Source organism: Eurosta solidaginis, chromosome 5 (genome assembly GCF_040869045.1).
Source record: "Eurosta solidaginis isolate ZX-2024a chromosome 5, ASM4086904v1, whole genome shotgun sequence".
NCBI lineage: Eukaryota > Metazoa > Arthropoda > Insecta > Diptera > Tephritidae > Eurosta > Eurosta solidaginis.
Genome location: NC_090323.1, coordinates 265,697,163 through 265,716,192, shown reverse-complemented (window position 1 = coordinate 265,716,192; position 19,030 = coordinate 265,697,163). Strand labels below are relative to the sequence as shown.

Genomic DNA, 19,030 nt, shown 5'->3' with positions numbered 1-19,030 from the left:
AGAATCTGTAATTTTTACAGAATATTGTTAAATTGGACGAATAGTTTCTCTTCTGTTTAAATTACACAACAAATTTGTTCTCTTGACAAAGAACTCGCTTGAATTAACCACAATCCGATCATTTGTACCAAATGTCTGTTAATTCAAGATCAGAAATCGGGATTATTTTACATAACTAGCGTCAATTCTTTCAGTGTTTCATACAATCACACCAAAAAAGTTGAGCATTCTGAGCTCAGACTAGGCGAGAACTAGTCCTAATGAGAGTACAAAAGAGCAGGCTCATATTCTACGACAAAGTTCTATACTTAATCTCACTTACTATATAAGTTTCCTAGAGGCCCAGAATTTCTTGGTTTTCTTGAAATGATCGGTAAAATTTTCGGAATCATTTCGCTCCAAGACAATGTACAGCAAATCATTGCACAATGTAGCTTAAGTGGTTCTAAAGAACGACAAAATTTTAAGTCCAGACCCAGATCGACTTTATCCCTAACAGGACGCACAATTTTGTGCCTATAACTGCTCCATTTGCAACCCTCAACCCAGTCATTACCCCGAGGAAGGAATAGGGCATCTGGGGCAAGTAACCTGTTAACTTTTTCACGGATGGATCATATCTGGACGGAAGGTTTGGTAGGGGTCTGTAAGCCGAAAGTTTAAGTTGGCTGATCACTGCAATATCTTCCAAGCGGAAATAGCCCTGATTAAAGACGCGGTAGTTGCATTGCTATCCAGTGCTTCTACGGTTAGGGAATTTAACATCGACCCTGACAGCCAAGCGGCTATCAAAGCCTTGAGTTCAACTATAATGCAGTCATGGGTGGTCTGGGAGTGCCTAACCTCGCTTGTGATTGCAGCGAACTATTTTATGATTAAGATTATCTGATTCCGGGGCCGTAGTGAGATCCAGGGCAAGTGCCAAACGGATCTCTTAGCCTGCATCGGTGCAATTGACATGGTTTAAGAAAGCTATAGGGATTTGGGGACTCCTCTGGCCACCTGTGGTCTGCTCCTGCATAGATGGGCCTAGAGGCATCTCAGCAAACACTAGGCGGACAACAATTCTTGCAGGGCAGCAAGCTCCTTCTGGCCGGAAGTGGATGGCAGGAGGTCTGCCGAAATGATTGGTTTTACTAAGGCCCAACTATCAACGGTGATTAGGGTTTTGACGGGGCACTGTCCAATTGAAGTACGTGCGGTACTTCTTTATATACTGGAATCCCCATTCTGGATGCATCGAGCCACTTTATGCTTGACTGCCCAGCTTTTGTTAGAACTAGACGAAAACATTTCGGTCTCGACTCACTTGGATTCCCAGGGGATTTATACAAGGTTAAGATTGGTCGCATTCGTAATTATGTCATTGCTACTCAATCACTTTCTAAGTAGCTGCAGCTTTGTCACCGTTTTTTCATGTGGTATTACAACGTACGTTCATGCTGTCCAACTGAGCTTCCCTTACCAGGGCAGCTACCACTGGGTCTGGATTCGATTCTATTTTTTGTAGAACCGATTTTTTCGATTCGATTCTCAAAAAACATCGATTTAATCGAGTGGAAGAAAGCTGATTGCTGCTACCGTTTAATAAAGCTCTTCCTCGTTTTGTTAACTGGGGCTAATTGCCAACATTAAGTGGTGCCATATGGTTCTTCACTTGTTCCTCCCATAGGAGTGAGATTATTACTGTATTCGATACCAAAATATCATACTTCTGTTCAAATTTATTTATTACGTATTATTTTGTTACGCAACGCCAAAAGCTGCGAGGCGGCTAAGCGCCAATTCATGGTGATGCTAAATTTTTCTCATACAACGGAGCATTGTCACAGCTTATGATTCTCAATTAAGACGAGCTTTTTGAAAGTTGCAATGCTATTTTATTTGAACTGTGAATTTGCGCCAATAAACATAAACTTATAAAAAAAATTACAATAAATAATTTTTCTTCCCGTTTTTATCAATACATATTATGACAAATATTAGCAATGCTAAGGGATACTATCATCTCTAAGCAAATATTAAGCAGTGACTTGTATGCACATCAACAAATAAATCATTATGTCTATATATATTTCCATACGCAGCGGAGAGAGACGCACAAACACATGCATATATCTTATCTGAGATGCTCCCAAAAGTAGGCAATTATCTGTGGAAGTATCACTAACATATACACGCGCATATGAGAAGCTATAAACGTAGTTATAGCTGGTAACTAACTAGTAAATTCTAGAAATAGAAACGCCTAGAAATATGCCAACGAGGAAACCAAACAGTATAAAAGCAACAGCAGCTGAGGCACGATGAATCAGTTGATTTAAGCATGCTATCTGTTGAGCAGTAGAGGTGTTATTGTGAAGTACAATTGTGAAGGCCATTTTGCATTATTGAATAGTGGAGTTAATTATTCAACAGTTTAGTGATTTGAACGTTAGTAAAAGGTTGCAGGTAAGAGGAAGTTCAGTAAATTCGTTACAATATGAAATTGTATCTACAGTTACTGTAGGATGATCAAAACTTCGAATTTTAAAAAAATCGAGAACGATTCTGGAAAAATCGATTCTTCACTCCCAACGAAAAATCGCTTAAAAATCGAATTAGAATCCACCTAACCTAATGTAAGAGTCCAAAAGTACGAAAAACTGGTTTTTTGCGCATATGTGTCCTGGGAAAATGTTAAAAAAAAAAAATTAAAATCAAAACCAACTTCAGCTACATTCATAATTTTATGTTTAATGAACATCTTAAATCAACTTACCTATTTTCAAATGCAGCTCTGCCTTGACCAGCGTTTCAAAGTCAATAAGAGGTTTTTATTTTAATTTGGACATCTTGCACTACTATTTACAATTTTCTTAGCGTTTGAATTTAACTTTGTTCACAAATATTTTAGTTTAGTACGTTTTTTCTCTCTTTTTTAGCACGGCCTAATTCACTGCGAAAGTTTCAAAGGCACCAAAATGCAAACGCGTGAAAATTTATTTATGCATTTAGAAAAAATCAGGCTTTGCCGCTAAGTAATTGATTGTTTTTTTGCGAGTACTTGCAATAAGTGGCAAAATAATTTTTTAATTTTTTTTTGTATGGTTTATTAACAGTTTTTCACGATTTTATTAGTACAATACATATATATGTATGTATATTGTATGCTCCGCTTTTTTAAATGAGTAGACTTTTTTGTTTATAATAAATACCGACTTAACGTTCGCTGGTATTTAAGAAGTTTTTTTTATTTTTCGTTCTTCTTTTGCGGTTTGAAGTTGTGTTTTTATTTTTTTTTTTATATTATTTCTTTAATTTTTTATTAGTACACTTTTTTAGTTCACTGAATTGGCTAGATAGTTTTACGTATATATAAGTAAACTTTTTTGGATTTTTTGAAATTTTTTAATTTATTCGCTTATTTTTTTAAACTTAAATATTCAGTATAATGTCTTACTTTCAAAGTTTTATACCGTTAGTGAGCCACAAAATACGCTAAAATGCAAAATATATATTTAGTCAAAAAATGAAAAATATTTCGAGAATAAAACACTATGAATTCTTCGAAACCACTTCTAAAAGCTTAGTTTAAAATGCTCAGGAAGATTTTTATAATTTGAAGGAATTCTCTAATATCATCGGCCTAAACACCCGCGCTGTTAGTTCTGCTTACTCCAAACTGGAAAAAGAAGCGGTAAAGATGGGTTTGATGGTGAATGAGAACAAAACGAAGTACCTGCTGTCATCGAGCAAAGAGTCAGCGCATATGCGCCTTGGCAAACACGCTACTGTTGGCAGCCATAATTTCGAAATAGTAAAAGACTTCGTTTATTTGGGAACCAGCATTAACACTAGCAAGAACATCAGCACTGAAATCCAGCGAAGAATCAACCTTGCCAATAAAAGCTACTTTGGACTAGGTAGGCAATTGAAAAGTAAAGTCCTCTCTCGGCGAACGAAAATCATACTCTACAAGTCACTTATCGTACCCGTCCTGCTATATGGGGCAGAAGCATGGACCATGACAACAGCAGATGAAGCGGCTTTGGGAGTGTTCGAGAGAAAAGTTCTTCGAAAGATTTATGGACCCCTACGCGTTGGCGATGGCGAGTACCGAAGAAGATTTAATGATGAGCTGTACGAGCTATACGCAGACATCAACATAGTCCAGCGAATTAAAACGCAGCGGCTGCGCTGGCTAGGCCATGTTATGCGAATGCTGATGATGATGCTCCGGCCAAGAAAGTGTTTCTATCGGAACCCGCCTATGGAAGCAGAGGTAGAAGGCGACCCCCACTCCGTTGGAAGGACCAGGTGGAAAACGATTTAAACTCTCTTGGGGTGACCAATTGGCGCCGGTTGGCGGAGCGAAGGAGCGACTTATCGTTTAGGCGGTTAAGCGCCAATTAAGTAAGTAATTCTCTAATTTTACCAAGTAGTTTCTTGGAAAATATTGAAGGTGTTGTTTGTCCGATTTTACAGATACAAAGCTTAAAATTTCGAAAACAGCCTACCCTAAAATGAAATGTATCGGATTAATGCTTAGATAGGGCATTTTTGAAATAAGTTCTGAGGTGGGGTGTCCTTTAACTGAATTTTGGGCAATGGCGTTTTAGAAAAGAATGCTGAAATAGCACGTTTTTCGAAAGTTTGCAACGGCAACCGAGATACCGCGATATTCGGCTCAGCTTCTATCAATTTGTGTACCTCTTATATTATGGTCTGATAAGTCGAGACTATCAAAACAGATAAAGAAACAGGAAAATAAAAAGGAAATGAAAAGATTTAGGAAAGAATTGGAAAAAAAGGAAAAAGAAGAGGTAAGGTTAGGTTACGATGAACTGGACGGTCAATATAGACCTCACATAGACTGATGGTGTCCATAGTGTTACCAGAAGTAGTTTGACGTCCATACATTAAAAACGCCAACTAGGTATCAGGACTTATAGACTAACTCTGCCCTCTTGGGGAATACTTAAAGTTTTCTAGGGCCTAGCTTAACTGTTGACTTTAGATCTGGCAACTCCAACACTCCTAGTAGCTGGAGTCTTGATCTGATGACCACAGGACAAAGAAAATTGAAAGGAAAAGAAAAAATAAAAAAATTACAATTAAAGAAGAAAATCAATGGAAATGAGGAACGAAAAAGAAAAAGAAGAAAGAAAAGAACAAGAAAATTAGCACCAAAACGAATAGAAAAAAGGAAATTCAAAAGTAAAAATGGTAAAATAAACAGAAAAGCAAAAAACAAAACGAAAAAAGGAAAAGAAAGAAGAAAAAGAGACCGTCCGAAAACTAAGCAAAAAAATGTATTTGAAAATAGACCAAATAAAAGAAATAAAAAAAGTTAAAAGAAAAAATGAGAATAAAAGGAAAACCAAACAGAAAGAGAAATATTAAAAAAGGAGAAAGAAAATAGACAAAAAATTAAAAACAAAAAGAATAGAAAAAGAGAAAGTAAAATTTAAAAAAAAAAACAAAATGCAAAGAAAAAGAATTGAAAAAACGAAAAAAAACAGAAAAAATAATAAAGAAAAAAACATGTAAGAAATTGGAGTTCGGCTGCAAGTAAACCTCATATATAGAGCTTACGATTTCTTCTCGAGCACAACCGAGAATTTCGAAAACCGAGAAATTGAAAACCTGGCTTCTTGCGAAAGTTTCGTAACTCCCAAGACTCGTAAATCTCACGAGCGTCTCGGGATTCAATTTAGTCCCTGTATTAGTTGTATTCCATGTATTCGTTGTTTTTTATTTATGTTTTTTTGAGAATTTTCACTTTTGCTCCATAAAAATCGTAAGCTCAACATAAAACAGCCAAAGCATCGATTAAATTGAATGTCGAGAAGCTCCCGTGCTTTACGAGTATTTCGAGATTCGGGAATCTCGCGAGAAGCCGAGACTAGCGAGAAATCTCTTCTCAAAGAAGTCCGAAAGATCGTGAGCTGTACTTAAATTTAGCTGTAATCATGATGACATATTTACATTTTTAATTTAAATTTAGATTGAATGTATGAAAGGAGGTGTGGCTTAAAGTCATATCGGTATTATGCTATATTATCACGGATTGAAAGCTATTATCATTCAAACGATATTTATAAAATTTTGAGCTTTTTCAAACAATTGAAATAAATTATTGTACATCAATCTGTTTTAGTCTTATAGGAGCTACTAACTGGCCAAAATTTGTACCATATAAGACATAAGTGCATGGCCTTCAAAAATAAATTATCTAATACAAGATGGATTGACAATCTACTCCGCATAAGAATCGCTGAAGTCCATGTAGGCAACAGCGCAGTTAAGGTTAATACCACGAGGGGGTGCCCTCAAGGAGGTGTTCTATCAACCCTTCTGTGGAGCCTAGTAGTGGATGTACTCCTGCAATAGCTATCTGACAGTGGCACAAGATGCCAGGGATATGCTGATGACATCGTCATAATTGCAAGGGGTAAATTCGAGAGTACGCTCTGTGACATAATACAGAGAGCATTGAATATTACAAAGGGATGGTGTGCCAGTGTGGGGCTTAACATCAACCCATCTAAAACGACCATCATCCCTTTCACCAGAAGAAGGGCCATACCAGCCCTGAGAGCAATTACAATAGATGGCGTGGCACTAGAACATGGAACCACGGTAAAATACTTGGGGGTAATTTTTGACACCAAGCTCCTATGGAAACAGTTAATATTAATACCACCAGTTAAGGTTAATACCACGAGGGGGTGCCCTCAAGGAGGTGTTCTATCAACCCTTCTGTGGAGCCTAGTAGTGGATGTACTCCTGCAATAGCTATCTGACAGTGGCACAAGATGCCAGGGATATGCTGATGACATCGTCATAATTGCAAGGGGTAAATTCGAGAGTACGCTCTGTGACATAATACAGAGAGCATTGAATATTACAAAGGGATGGTGTGCCAGTGTGGGGCTTAACATCAACCCATCTAAAACGACCATCATCCCTTTCACCAGAAGAAGGGCCATACCAGCCCTGAGAGCAATTACAATAGATGGCGTGGCACTAGAACATGGAACCACGGTAAAATACTTGGGGGTAATTTTTGACACCAAGCTCCTATGGAAACAGCACTTCAACTCCATGAGAGCTAGGGCCACGAGGTCCATCATGGTATGCAAACGTTTAGCAGGCAAATCATGGGGCGGTAGCCCACATGTGCTAAGATGGATGTATACCATGATAGTAAAAACTATGATAACATACGGTTCGATAGCCTGGGCATCGAGAACAACTCGGGCGACGGGAGCTATGCGCACATGCCCTACAGCAGCGCTGGAGGCTATCCTCGATCTGACCCCGCTGCATATATCAATAGAGCAGTCAGCCAAGCGAACCCTCCTGCATAGGTAAAGTCATATTGTCCCGAAACATGGAGGAATTGAGAGAGAAGATCCCAATCTCACAACTCCCGAGGGATGATATCCTCAGGCAGATAGTCTATGAGAGAAGGTATAAAGTAAAACTGGCAGACAAGGGTACGTGGGAGGAAAGCAGAATTGAGTACATTCATCAGCTAAATAGAATAGTATGGTATACCGATGGCTCGAAGACGCCAGAGGGGATTGGATCTGGAGTCATTGGACCCAGAGCCAACGCCTCTGTGAGCACACCGGAGCATTTTTCAAGCGGAAGTATTCGCTATAAGCCAGTGTGCTGACCTGAACAATTCCATACTCAGTGACATTCAGGCCGCCCTCAAGGCGATCTCGGCGTCTTAAATAAAATCAGCACTAGTCCTTGAGTGCGTTGAAAATCTAAATCAACTACGAGCACACAACAAACTGTTTTTGGCCTGGGTTCCTGGCCACAGGGGAGTGGAGGGCAATGAGCAAGCGGACAGCCTAGCAAGAGAGGCAGCAAAGACACGACCTGTTGGTCCTGAGCCGTTCCTGCCAGTAGGCCCGCAAGAAATCAGAGGGCATCTACTAGTAGAAGAAAGGGAAAAGAGGAAAGAACACTGACGCAATATGCCAGGCCTGAGGCAATCTAAGTTACTGTTAGGGGGCTACAATACAACTCGATATAGGGCATTAATAGGCCTCTCGAAAGATAACCTAAGGATCCTAACAGCTATTCTTACAGGACATTGCAGACTGAACAGCCACATGCAGAAGCTGGGCATACTATCGAACAACACATGCCGATTTTGTGATCGATCAGCGGAGACGGCGGAACATGTACTCCTGGAATGTGACGCAATCTCAAGACGTAGGTTTAAGTTTTTGGGCTCACCATGGCCAGAGCATTCTCACATCAAATCCCTCAAGCCAGGTGAACTGCTAGGGTTCCTCAGAGAAGTCGGCTTGGATGAGGTGCTGTGAAGCAGTTGAGGGCACAATAGACCAATGGTGGCAGTGCGATCCTCAATTAATTATCTATCTATCTAATACGATGAAATTAAGCATTTTATTTCGACTGCTGAGTGAATATCACCTTATAACGACTACCGTTTCGAAAAGCCCGATCTCAACAAATTTTGAATAACGCCCCATTTAAAATTTGTGTTAAAAACGCCATTTTGGATTTTTTTTTTATAGACATTCCAATTAATTTTAAAAGATGTTGAAGTTTAACCCTGATAAGACGTGTTTGAAACAAATTCCGAAGGGCATACTTTAAGGGAGTACAATTCGTTTTGCAGGCAAAACCATATCAAAAAGACTTCAGAGCTCAAAAGGACATTCAAAGAACAATACGTTAGTAGTAAAGAGCTCTAGCGATTATTTCAAGACAAAATAACAACAAATCAATTTTAAAAATCAGATACAAAATGATTAAATTTAAATATAAGTTAGACCCTTAACATGAACTTCACTTTTATGAGAATGTACACTAGCATAGAGTAAAAATTCATACGAAAAAGATTATGGAAGATCAATCTCTCCAGCACTGTCACGAGGAACGGATTGTCATCATCATCATTAGTTGACGCTTCTGGTTCCAAGCCATCAAATACCAAAATTTTGTTTTTTGATTATTGGGTAGAAAGTTAATTTGATTTTTAGAAATGCTGCTAAAGAAGAAGGCACACTGCTTAAGCCCTACAATCGTTCTAATATATTTACAACATTTCTTAGTTCTGCTTTGGGTTTTACTTATTTGTGTCAAAATAAGGAGAAAAAGTATGCTTTGTTGTTGATATTTTCCACAGGGTAAGAGTAAGAATTATTTTCCGCCATCCTTTTCAATTTTGGTTTAGAGCCAAACTGGTTTCGGCGTGGTGGCAAAATGATATTGAACACTGAAGATAGCACCGAAACTGATTTGTCTTCAAACCAAAATTTACATGAGATAATGGAAAATCGCCTTAAAATAATTCTGGGGAAGGTGTTATCCCCGTTTTGTATCGATTCCAAGGTACTGGATATGTTGGGTAAAACGTAAAAATCTCGCAACTTAAGCGCAATCGATAAAATTTTTAAATGTCAAAGACAAACTAGCACACCCACATTAATGAAACACAATGACTTGAAATTACTATGCAAAAAAAAAACCATAAAACAAATATCAACTTGACTGTGATATAGTACAAATGCGACGACTCTCTATGCACCCGGACGAAGGCTACAAATCTCGCCGTGGCGTATGTGGTGAATGTTTGATTCTACATTGAAAGTCAAGAAAATCAAAAAAGTTCTACACGCTCAATCGAAGGCGAGAAAGGGAAGAGTGCATGGAGCAAAAAAGTTAAATATAGTACAGACAGCGCACAATAAATATGAACACCAACAAAGTAGAGGCCAAACGTCAAAAACTTAATAGCGAGGACGATGATGAATTTGGAGAGGAAAGAACAGTGAAAGCGGAAGAAACGATTTGCGCGAGACGAAGTTTTACAACTCATTGAATTCATATATAAGAATGAAAAGACGGAAAGAGAAAGCTGGAAAATGTTGCTTAGCCAACAAACAAAATTTAGAGAGTCCATTAGCTGAGCCACATATGTATGTACAAATATAGGAAAATGTTTAGTGAGGAAATTTTTGGCAGTGACTGAAGTATTTACGCGTTACTGCGTGTGAGTATATACGTAAATGTGCTTGTGCGAGTGTATTCGTTTATATGGGCTTTTAAGCAATTGTAAAATTTAGTGAAGGACATTCGCACACAGATATTACACATACGATGAAACTCTCATGCTCGCCATAGTCGTTAAACGCTTCATAACACACCACTACCACCATCAGCGACCAGCAGCAACCCACAGCCACCTGACGCCCAACGCTTTGAATATGACTGCCACAATGTCTGCCAGTTTATTTAACAGTTATGTGACTGGGTGCATTTGGAGTATGAATGGCTTGCAGGGATTGCAAATAATTGTTTTTTTTTTTTACTAAATGTAAAGCATAGCAAGTGCAAAAGTCTTAGTTCGGGCGAAACCCAACATTATATACCCAATGTATGCTGTATATGTATGTAAGGAATGCTTTAAAAGAGGACTATCACTGAAACAATGCTCTTAACATAATTCTGCAAAATGGCAAAGTAATACTAACGGCTTCTAATTTACGGCTTGAAAAACTTTTAAAATTTCTTTATTGACTGCGGGCGGGCCACTCCCATTTACTAAAATTTGCTCCACCATATCACTACTGAGGTGCAATATCACCATAATTTGGCTACATATCGCAAGAGCCTTGCATTTTTTTTTACCACTTTTTTTTTAGCCAGCGAGATCACCAACCGATTTTGTTAATTTAGCAAGGGTATATATTAGGGTGGGTTCATTTGTATGGACGAAAGTTAACCGAGATCGCGCCACCGATTTTTCGATAGGATTTGGGCTCAGGAAAAAAGTTCCACTACGCATACCCTGAAAAATAATTTTCGAGCCAGCGAAATTTAAGTTTTTTTTTTCGACTTTGATTTTTAAGTTTTTTTTCATGACCTACTACTGTTCATATGTTTACCCTGTCCGACCCAAAAATGGCCGCTAAAAACGTTGTCGATAACAGTTATTTGAAAAAAAAAAAATATTTCACAGGGTCGAAAATTATTTTTTTATGTATGCGTAGTGGAACTTTTTTCCTGAGCCCAAATCCTATCGAAAAATGGATGGTGCGATATCGGTTAATAAATCGACCCAGTCTAGTATATATAATAGCAAGGACAATCTCCATGCCAAATCCCCCCGGGCTTTTTAGTTACGGCTCAAAAAATTTTTAATTTTCTTCTCCAAATGGGGGCGCTGTCACGCCCAATTTCCATTACTTTACCAAGTTTCTATTTATAGTCACAAAGTCAACCCACATATCACGTTTCATCATTTAATCGGTTTTTCGTAATCATTTATAGCAACTTTTCCATTTTTAGGAATCTTAAAGCATATACATACATATGTATGTATATAGTAACAAGAAAAAGCTTCGTTTGCAACTTTCTTCTAAATTTAGGTGGACCCCGCCATTTTCTGAAATTTTTCCAATTTTCTATTTCTTATCATAAAGTCAATCCACAATAAAATGGTAAGGAATTATCGCATTTTTTCCATTTTTCGATATTTTCAATATTGAAAAAGTGGGCGTGGTCATAGCGCCATTTCGCCCATTTTCAATGTAGATCTATTCTGGGCCCAGATAAGCAAGTTTAGCAAAATTTCGTAAAGATATCTGACGGACCAACGGACGGACATGACTAAATCAAAATTTTTTTCTATGCTGAAATTTATATTTATCTTGATTTATTTATGCCATTTCGTACTACCGTTATGCAATCAAAGTTATATATAAGTACACAAAAGGCAATTCATTTTTATGAGCAAAACACAAAACTTAAAAGATAACTGTTATTTGCCGAGCGAAATAAAGTACTTAAAAAAATAGCTATTATATTCCGAGGGAACCAAAATACCTGAGCGCAACCAAAATACAAGAAATAAATATTATTCAAAACTCAACTGTTATTTTCTGATTTAAATAAAATATTCAAAAAATAACTGTTATCTTCCAAGCAAAATGAAAACTCCACAAAAACTGTTAATTTCTGGACAAAATACGGATATCAAAAAAGTAAGGAAGGCTCGGTTCGGGTGTAACCGAACATTACTTACTCAGCTGCCAAATTACAGCTTTCAAAACTTTTCAATTACCTTCTTTTAAAAGTGGGCGGTGCAACGCCCATTGTCCAAAATTTTACTAATTTTCTGTTTTGCGTCATAACCACCTACCAAGTTATCGCACTTTTTCGGTTTTTCGAAATTCTCAATATCGAAAAAGTGGGCGTGGTTATAGTCCGATTTCGTTCATTTCAAATAGCGATCTGAGATGAGTGCCCAGGAATTTACATACCAAATTTCATTAAGATACCTTAAAATTTACTCAAGTTATCGTGTTTACGGACAGACGGACGGACGGACATGCCTAAATGAATTTCTTTTTTCGCCCACATCATTTTGAAATAAAGAAGTTTATATCTATCTCGATTAGTTTATGCCGTTACGTGGTACCATTGTACGAACAATATTAATATATGTATGTTGATTAAATTGCTGTTGTTTAAATTTTTCCCAAATTATTAAATAAATTATAAATAAAAAATTTTTTCAAATAAATGCTTCCATACATTTAAAGCAATAAGGGCAATCCGCGCTTAAACTCATACAAATAGAGAACATTGGTTAATTCGTTGTAGTTCTATAAATAGAACAAAAGCAACAACACCAAGTTTCTCTGAAACCGCCTTACCAACGCATAACTTTGCCATATGATGCCATACGAAGTATGTACTGTGTATAAAGAAAATATGCAAAGAAGGCAATTGGGATAAGGTTTACAACAACTAAGGCATCACGTCGCTGAACGCGTTTGTAACATTTCAATCATCGTAGGAGTGCGGGTTAAAATCCCACTCCCGGGAGAAAAGGCTTTAAAGAGATTTACAAGGTATAATCGAAGCAGCTGTCGCCTTGTGCGTCCTGATGTCACGTTGTTTAAGTTTTTCCCAAATTATTAAATAAAAAATTAATATACTCTGTCAGCTCTGCTCAGTTGAGTATAATAACTGTTATTTGCCGAACGAAATTGAAAACACCAATAATAACTGTTATTTTCCAAACAAAGGAGGAAAATGAAAACCAGAAAAATAGCTGTTATTATCTGAGCAAAATAAAAAACTCGAAAAATAACTGTTATTTTCCGAGCATGGTCAAATATTCAAAAAATAATTTTTTTCCGAATGAAATGCAAAACTCAAATAATAATGTTATTATCCGAAAAAGTAAATAACTCAAAAAAAATGTATATGAGCAAAAACAAAAAAATAAAAACTCCAAAAATAACAATATTTTTTCAAAACAAAAAAATCTAAAATTTTATTTTTTGAGCAAAATAAAACTTTCAGAAAAAACTATTATTTTTCGAAAAAAACTCAAATATAATTTTTATATCTCCGAGCGAAATAAAATAATCAAAGTATATCTAACCATACTTTTCCAAACGAAATAAACAACTCAAAAAATTACACTAATGATGGCGCAACGCCGAAACCGGTTTGTCTTTAAACCAAATCGGACAAATTATGACCGAAAATCATTCCAATATACATAAATCATCCACGCCGTTGCAAAATCAACAAACAAAACGAGTTACACAAAAAATAATTATTAAAAAAACAAAGAAACAGTTTTAGAATATAACTTATAACTGTTACGATCCCTGGTGCCCAGCTAACTATATTCCTAGTAGTTGGGTGGCTGCATGAATGAGTAGCACAAAGCCTTACACGCTCCTGCATAATACACTCGCACACACACACACAAGCTTTTTGTCACACATTTTGACTGTCAAAGTGACGCGTGTACACGGCGTGTACCCAAATGCTTTATTGACAGCCCAAAATACTAACTAATTGACGGGAAAAGCAACATTAACTGCCTTAATGTCTAACTGGCCGCTTGTATAGCTGGCTGGTTCAGTGCTGGGCTGTGGAAAATGTGACACAAAACTGTGGTGTGTGTATGTATATCGATAAATTTTGGAAATACGCGAAGCTCACATAATTTCCAGCATACAATTTTTTCTACCCAAAAAAATTTCCTTAATTTTTTTCGTGCTATTGCTTGGACACAGCAAAAACACACAACAAAGAAATGCAGAAGACTTTAAAGGGAAATTGAATTCATTTTTAGCTACAGGGAGATTAACACAATGCAGGCACCTTGAATACTTTTTATTGGCTTTTCACACGCACCAAATTTTTCCATTCGCGATATACATCTTGTTCGCCTCTTTTTTTTGCACAAACGATTTTGTATGTGAGCGACTGAGTAAAATTTTCACTGCAGTGCAATTCAATGTTTCATTATTATTTGGGATTTTCCAATATTTCACTCGCCACCTCACTTCGTGCGGGCTTTGCACTTTTCAATAAATTTATATTTTTCACATTTCTCATTTTCATATTTCCTTACACATATTTTAATATGTTTCACATTTTTACTTTTTGGACACTGCACTGCACACACTTTTCTTCAGCCTGCTGTCTACGGAACCGCCCTAAACAGTCGGAGAAAAACTGAAAATGAAAATTGTTGGTGAATTTTCCGAGCGTATGTACGAAGCTTTCGTCCCAATCAAAAAAGCAGCAAAATACTGGTTTATAAAATACGGTGAATTCGGCCGAAGTATGTGGCGTCAAGGTGCACAACAGGCGAGACCGAGTAGAAAGTAGTGAGCAAGCAATACGGAGCAATAACAATAACACTGCAGCGGCACGTGTGGTGAAACATTCGGAGAAAAGCGAAGGAGAGCAAAAATAAGGAAAATCACGACTATTTAGAAACGAGCTGCAATGACATATTTGGTCAGCAGGATGGCAAGCAAAAACAATACAAAAACGCTCTCCGCCTCAAACTCTACCATCACAACCACCCAGCCACCCAACCACCCATCTACAGCACTCACGAACTTCACCTCCAACTGCTTTGACAATAGCCATGTTAGGCCGTGGCAATCGTAGCCAACGTGAGGTTGTCGCATATTTTATGCTTCATCGGAATGTACCGTTATTTATGCAATAACAAAAAGCTGTACATGCGCGGTAATAACACGAGCAATACGTATGAGCGATTGGGCGACACAATCTACAGTTGCCACTTTGGTCCTTTTGGCCCATAAATGGTAAATTTTGTTTACGTTTACGCCGCTGGCGCCCTTTCTTCTAGTTTGGTTCTTTTTAGGAAGCGGATGTGGTCCTGATTGAAATAAACTGCGTGCAGCTCCATACACTCTGTGAACTACTATCACACCCTAAGAATAATATCCAACAAAGCAAAATCAAACATTTGGTAAAAGGTTTTTTCAATAAGAAAAAGTGCTTTTTTGGAGGAGTCACCCCTCGACAGTGGTTTAGCAAACGCTCTGAGTGTATTTCTGTTATGAAAAGTTTCTCAATAAAAATTCATCTGCCATAGGGAGTCAGCATAAAATATGTAGATCCCGTCCCGCCAGTTTGAAGGAAAAATTTAAAAGAAAAGCACTACTCAAATGGGAAGAGAATCTCGGCCTAAGTCCCCTCGGAGGAAAATCGCTGTACGTATTTTTTTGTGTGGTTGCATACTTAGTATTTAAAAATTCATGAGCTTAACACCGGCTTATAATAATTGAATTTTCAATTATTATATTTTCTAAGAGAAACTGAAAAGAAACAAAGAAACTTTTACTGGCATATTGCGATGCTACTATTTCGAAAACCGCCACGTAATCATCATCAGAAAATTTCGTAATGTTATCAAAGGTTTCACCGAGATTCGAACCGCGAATCACACGGTGAAACTGCAGTTGCCTTAACTACTAGGCTATCCTGCTTTTATTCCTTGCTTATGATTACATGGCGGTTTACGAATTGGTACCATCGCCATATGAGAGTAAATATTTCTTCCTTTCTTTTCAGTTTCTCTTAGAAAACAAAATAATTGAATATTCAATTATTATAAGCCGGTGTTAAGCTCTTGAATTCCTAAATAATAAGTATAAATTGAACACACCGTTAAACAAACAAACGTTGCATACTTAGTTTAACTTTTAAAATTGGTTAAATAGGTGGCAGCCTCGACGAACCATCCTCAGTGGCAACACCAAGGAACAAAGTCATAGAATGTGAAACAATATCTATGTCAAGCTTCATCCAAGTCGGCTTAGCCGATAATACCACAAACGCAGCCCTACCCAATGCTTGTGCTAGCAGATCCTCATACCTTCTCAACTACCTACTCAACTAACTCATATTAATCGACATAAAGACTTCAGGGGAAACAGCCTTTTGAAGACTACTCACACATTGCTGAAATACTAAAGACGACGATCACTTGGTTTGTTTTACTAATGAAACCCTTAATTTGTTTGTGTGGGAGATCCGAAAAAGATTTACCATCTTATCCTTGACTGTGTATTATAAGATACCACAGCTCCTTTCTCAATACCTTTTGCCAAGGCTGATTTTCATTAGACGGCCATGCAGGTCTTACCCATCAACTATCGGCTTTTGTTATTTTGTTTACAAAGGATCTTGGTTTTTGTATAGGGTCCAAAGAAGGAGGAATAGAAACACCTACTAAGGAGACATGATGGCGTAAATGCTGGCTTACAGGGATAATACGCGAAAGCTCCACCAAGATTCCTGCAGGAGTATTAATAGCAACTGGGAACGTGAAACCGGTACCCCAATCACTGATAAAGGAACATACGCCCGATTTTAAAAAACTATGGATGGCAATGTCTGCGGAATACTATAGTTTTTCTTGAATTGTGGTTGTTTTTCATAACAAATTTTGGACTTGAAAAACATATGGTGTGGCAACCATGAACATAGCTCCGCAGCAGAACGAGTTAGTTAACTAACACAATCAATAAATCTACAAAAAGCCGAGCATGTAAGCATCAAAAGCAATGACAATAACTCCGGCCAGGATATGTACAAAAATAACAATAACAAAAACACATTAATACATAATCAGTAAAAGAATGTTGCCACAATTTTTTGGTTATAAGAAAAGATACAGCAAAATAGTGAAAAAGTGCATTGCGTTTTCATAACAATTTTGTTGCTTTTATGTGTTGACAATCAAACAGCCGCAAAAACAACAAACGAACACCAGCAAATGCCACATGTAGCTGAGCCTGCACGTTTTTATACCAATTTGACATTCCTGCTGAAGAGCTTAGCTGCCTAGCGCAACGAATTCGCTGGTGAGCGAGCGAGCAACGACTACAAGCGCGCGCATTCGTTTGTTCAATCTTACCACACGTGTGGTGAGTTTTTGCAGACGCCACTGCCTCCAGTCTCAAATTTATTGTTACGGATTTTTGTTTTTTGTGCGCAAGTGTTGGCATACAAACATACATACGCATATCGTATGTGTTTGTGAGTGTACATATGTATTTATATCTATGCAGTGTCCTACGGTATCCTTTTACCCTGCAAAGTTGTCAGTTTTTCCAAAAACACAAGGTTTCAAATATTTTCACAATCCAAAAATTGTACTTGTACTTTCTAGAATTTTAAGCACAACACAATTTAAAGTTTTGTTCTCCTTTTTTTCTTTTTTCGACCACGCCTCCAAATTTATTACCTTCAATGCACTCGATACACTTGCTACAGCAGCCACAACCAGCCGAAATCCATTTTTTGTTTCTTTTTACTCACTACTTTCTTCACTTTATTGTTCGTTATCCTCTTCTTCCGTTTGAGCTTCTTCGATTAGCTCCTTTGCCCGTTTTCACACTTCTTCACTTATTTATTCTTCAGCAATTCGTATGCTTTGATTTTTTCCACATTTATTCTTTTTTACCCCCAAAACGCTTTTTGTTTCTTCCTTCTCTTCTTCTCCTTTTTCAACTTATTCTTTCAACTCTTATAGCACATCATCGCCGATGCTACTACTTCTTCACGGCTCCAACTAGGCACGGCACGTCTGGCTGCGTCGTCGTCACAACGGTTAATGTCAGGTATTTGCCTGCTCGATACACGGCCCTGCCAATATTCAACTAAAAATCAGGAAGTTTTTTGAGTGCGCGTATCTGAGGATTGGCGCGTGGTGTCCACTTTCACCTTTCTCTCATTTCTTTTCTCTCTGCATCTTTATTTTACTCTCACTCGTTTTCAAAGGAATGTAAAGATATTCGGGCATATGACTTTTGTTTTTTCGGAGACATTTGTCCGAATTTACCGCTATTTTAGGAACAGTACTGCCAACACAAAAAACTTCACTTGTTTTAAGGACTTTTGAGCGAATGTCATTCTTGTGTCATGGTAAACTCGCGAGAAAGTGTTGCCTCTTTAACAAAATTCGTGGATTTGGCACAAAGGATTCAGAACTTTATTTCGCCCAAAACGTTCGCTTTTTTCTTTTGAGACATTTTTGTTGGGACCGGGTTATCCTCCTAGCGCTTGAATCCGGTCTTGTTTACTAATTACCTTTGGATACAGACTGAAGGTCTATCATTTTATATGGACAAACAAGGCTTAAGTAAATTAAGGAATTATATAGTAAATATCTCAAATTGTGTTTAAATATTTTTAAATCTACCTTTGCTTTTGCTTTTTAATCTCTAGAGCCACGCCAGCAGTTTCTGCTTCTCTTTTCGAAATGACTAACCATGGAGGAGCACAGGTTTCTTTTGAATTTCTGAAGACTGATCGACATTTATGTATCACGTTCTACGAGAGAATATCTCAAAATGTGCCGGGCCTAGCCTATCTTTTTGGACATCTCTATTTCAGCATGTCGCACTTTTGAATTGCCATCCTTAGAGCAGCTCGATCCAGTCGGGCAGGCTATACTTCATCTCATGCCACCACAACCTCCTTTTCGCGATTAAGTACAAGAGTGAAAAAAATAGCAGCTTATGCTCTTTCACCCGAGATCCGTCCATCAGAGAGCCCAAACGACTGTGACATCGGTCATATCTAATAGATTTTTCGAGTCTGCGAACGGAAACCTCCTATCGAAAGTTTAATAGTGCTGTCAAAATACGCTGCCTTAACCGCTGCTACCTCGGCATTATTTATGGGCAGACTGAGA

At 37.7% G+C, this 19,030-nt stretch overlaps 1 long non-coding RNA gene across 1 annotated transcript; it reads right to left on the bottom strand.

Moving 5' to 3' along the window:
* Window positions 1-2,756: 2,756 nt before the first annotated feature.
* Window positions 2,757-17,948, bottom strand: LOC137253422 (uncharacterized). The gene is made up of 2 exons (XR_010953794.1): window positions 17,579-17,948; window positions 2,757-3,480 (listed from the first exon to the last, which is right to left on the bottom strand). It is a non-coding gene; the product is annotated as an uncharacterized lncRNA (long non-coding RNA).
* Window positions 17,949-19,030: the final 1,082 nt, after the last annotated feature.